The following is a 4295-nucleotide window of genomic DNA, read 5'->3' on the forward strand; positions in this document are numbered from 1 at the left end:
AATTCCATTTGCCACTTTTCTGCCCACCTGACCAAACCATCAATATCTTCCTGCAGCCTACAGCTATCCTCCTCATTATCTACCTCATGGCCAATCTTTGTGTCGTCTGCAAAGGTCTTGATCATGCCCCCTACATTGACTTCCAAATCGCTAATATGTACCACAAAAAGCAGGGGACCTGGTACTGAGCCCTGCAGAACACCACTGGAAACAGCCCTCCAGTCGCTAAAACACCCGTCAACAATTACCCTTTGTTTCCTGCCACTGAGCTAATTTTGTATCCACCTTACTGCATTTCCCTGGATCCCATGGGTTTTTATTTTTTTAACCAGTCTGCCATGTGGGACCTTGCCAAATGCCCTGCTAACATCCATGTAGGACACGTCAGCTGCACTACCCTCATTTATCTTCCTTGTTACTTCTTCAAAAAATTCCATCAAGTTGGTCAAACAAGATCTTCGCTTAAAAATCCATGCTGACTGTCCTTGATTAACCTGTGCTTTTCGAACTGACAGTTTATTCTGTCTCTCAGAATAGGTTCCAGTTATTAGGCCATGACTGAGGTTAGTCTGACTGGCCTGTAATTACTCGGTCTTTCCTTCGCTCCCTTTTTCAACAGAGGTTCAACCTCTTTTGTAGCAGACTATTGTAAATTTCACAATTCGCATGGGAAAAAGTATTAAATACTTCACTTACAAGTTCTAATGTTACTGGCGAAATGAGGGCTTATGTGTGATTTGAACCCAGGACCTCACACAAATACACAGCAGGAATTCTGCTCCTTTACCAAAAAGCCATCTCCTTTATAGAGATGTAAATATGTAATATTGGAAGAGTGGAGGACTTGGGACCAGGACAGTGACTTTGACTTTTCTGCCTGTCTTCCAAATTCTGCAAGGTTCCATACAGACAATTAATGAACTGTCAGGGTGTTACTTGATTCCATTCTTCTTCTTCTTCTTCTTCTTCTTCTTAGGCAGTCTCTCGAGAACGAGAATGATTTTCTTCCACTTCAGGGTTCTGGGTCCAGTGACTAGATGTCTACTTAAATCGCAGAGAAATTAAACACTTTTCAATTTGTCTCACGACATAAATAGCAACATTTGCAGATATTTCACAGCTGTATGATTGGATGCTGCTAACGTTGTTACACTCAGTACACATGGTACCTTAATGTTGCAATACATATTATAATATCTATTCAGGTAACTGTCATCCCACAGCTGCAAAATTTCACTGGTTCAACATTCTCATCAAATACTAAAGCATTCCACAAAGCAAGCCTCACAAATTCAACACCAGTATCTCTTTTGGAGTCTCTCTGGTGTAATCTGATCTCTGATAGATTACTGGTGATCATCCTCCACATGAGCAGTCGTCCTAATCCCATGTGCCTGTCCTGTTCCCACCTCCCTTTCCTGTATACACAACAGAATTCCATACTGCTGATATATGCTGGTAAACACTTTCCTTGTTGTATGAAACTGTGATTGCAGTGGAAATCCGCAAGAGAGGAAGCTATTGTTGGCACCTTTAACTCTGCAGCCAGTGACCAGAAGAATTTTCACTCCTGAACGAGGACTGTTTCAATTTCCTTTTGGAAGATCACATCATCACATGAAGGAAGTGAAGTGTTTTTGTATCACAGTGACCACAGAGGAGTTTTAAAACAAACTATTAAATTATGAATTCATATTTTAGTTTGAATGCTACATTGGAGGTTAATTTCACAGACAGTCCTGCAGTTTATGATTTGTGTGAAATCAGTGAGATTGTGAGTTGGGTCGACCCCTCCCTATCAGAGTCACCAGGACAAAGGTAGTGTTTAGTCATCGACATCTTGCTCAGTTCAGCATTTTGGTGGCTGGCTCTTGAACTCACACCGTCTCCTGACAGTGACAGGAGTAAACATGTCATCGCTGAGGATTTCAAGTGCTATTTAAAGATTAATCACCTTTTACTGTTCACTTACTGCTGGAGGTTTGAAGAGGACATTTGAAACACGTTGGGAGACTTTCTGGGAAACTTTGTCAAGACTTCACCAACACTCTGTCAGCATTTACTCTGGAAATACTCTGAGGATTTCACCTATAAAGAGTAAGTGCTGTGTTACTCCACCTTATTGGAAACTTTATAGGAATCAGCAGGAGAAAGGGAGCGTTTGGTCATTGACATCTTGCTCGGTCTGCGGGAGGAATGGGAGGAGGACACGAGGCCAGGCTGAGCAGCACCAGCTGCGGCAGGAGAGAAGGACAGGAGAGACAGGAGAGGGAGGTGGACTCCTTCTCCTCTGTAAGTACAGGACATTCCTCCTCCTTTGGACCTCCTCCATCAAGACCTCCAGTACTGTATCTGTGAACCTGTGCCTTCGTTCCCTCAGTCCCTGAGTGATCCTGAAACATGCTGCTGTGTGTCAGACAGTACACTTCACACCTTCAGTGGAAATGTGTGTGTGGAACCCACTTATACTGCACCAAGAACATTGCTTCGAATCAGCACTCGAGTGATGAACTGCAGCTTTCTGTTTTCATGCCTCCAGGCAATTTCAAATTATGGTCATCAGAATGTTGTGTGAAAACCAGATTTCAAACAGGCGAGTCTTATTATCACAGCACCCGTATCCCAAAATCACCAGCTGGAATTTCCTTCTGAAAACCACCCACTTCTGGGAGCTGGTCTGGCAAGTGAAGTGGGACACGGCCCCTCAGCAAAACTCCACATCAGAAGTGACCACTGGGATTTCTGCCATGATTTCCCTCTCTGAGCCTCTGTAACTCTGATCATTTTGTGACAGTGCACCCACCAGAATCAAATGACTGGGGCGACGGGGGAGAAATGGCTAAATGTGAACACACAGTGGGCTGTTTCTGGATCACGGATTTACCAGGAGTTATGGCAATGATGATGAAACTGCAGTTTCTGAGCAGTCAAGGCTACGTTGTCAGAATGCCAGCTATGGAAGCAGTAACTGTTGTCACTGTAGAAGTGACCAGAGCTCTTCTACCCTCCTCCTAATGTCTGGTTGGCAGCTACATTGATCTCCCGGACGGCCAGTGCCCAGGGTCTTCCTCACCTTATGTGTTGCCTCCCTCATTGTGTTGTCGGTGTGAGTTCTGGACTCCTCCAATTGTCCCGTCATCTGCACCAGGAGAGAAGAGACTGTCTCCACAGCCTGTGTGTGAGACCAATGCTCATCAAGCATTGATCTTGACCAGCCGAGGCCTCGGAGATCTTGCTCTTGGAATCCTCAGCTGAGACCTCCTGCTTCTGTCACCCCCGGGGGAGAGACAGATTTCTCCTCAATGTTATCCCCAGTTCCTCCTGCTCACTGCTGCTCTGTGTCAGGAATACTGCCTCCCTGAATGGGTTTGAAGATTCACCAATAGTTACAATAACACAACAGAATATTTATTTAATTACAATACATACATTTACAAATGTGTAGGTCATGTTGAAAGAATGATCAGTTTGTTGTTCTGAAGAGGAGGAGGTGGAGGAGGATCGGGGTCTGTGTCTTTAGGTTTCATTCTGGTGGGGGACAGCAGCAGTTCATTACACAGCTCGTCCACCAGGTAACCCACCGGGCGGGTCAGACACGTTCCAGCTGCTGCAGGAGTAAAGTTGAAAAGGTCACTGCGTGTTCTCGGAGCTGCTCCTGCTCATTATTGAAGAATAACTCACAATCCATGGTATAGGAATTGATCTTTCTCTGATCAATGGATTTGTTTCTGAGAGTGAATCACAGCAGAGAGAATTCACAGCTAAATTTCAAACATCTATAAGTAGGGATTTGTGTGTCAATAGTGTGGAGACACTAAAGATCCCTTTGAATCAGACAATTATAGAGACGGAGCTGAATACATGGAAAGAAATGGAGGGTGGGAACAGATGATGAACCTCTGCAAATTCAACAAGGGGGTTGTTCTACTGCCAGAGCAATGGTGGAATATGCTGGTCCCAGTCTGCCTGGTATTGTGGAGCAGCTGGCTTCTCACATCCTTAAGATCCAACACTGTCAGGCAGTCACTGTGACTGTCTTCCTTGGAGAACTGATAAAAGCTCCACAGGTTTCGAAGCATCTTAAACTAACTGCTGTGATAGGTATCTGAGGAAGTCCATGTAACTCCCATTGGGCTCCTCTAGATATCAATGAGGAAGCCTCAGCAGATCCAGTAAGTGGCAAGATCATCCACAGTGTTGACCTACAAGATCTGATGATCTCCTCATTCTTTCCATCCAAGTGCAACAATAAGTGAACCAGTTTGGAATGGACCTGTTGGTAGAAGAAAGATCTT

Source organism: Heterodontus francisci, unplaced genomic scaffold (assembly GCF_036365525.1).
Source record: "Heterodontus francisci isolate sHetFra1 unplaced genomic scaffold, sHetFra1.hap1 HAP1_SCAFFOLD_102, whole genome shotgun sequence".
Taxonomy (NCBI): Eukaryota; Metazoa; Chordata; class Chondrichthyes; order Heterodontiformes; family Heterodontidae; genus Heterodontus; species Heterodontus francisci.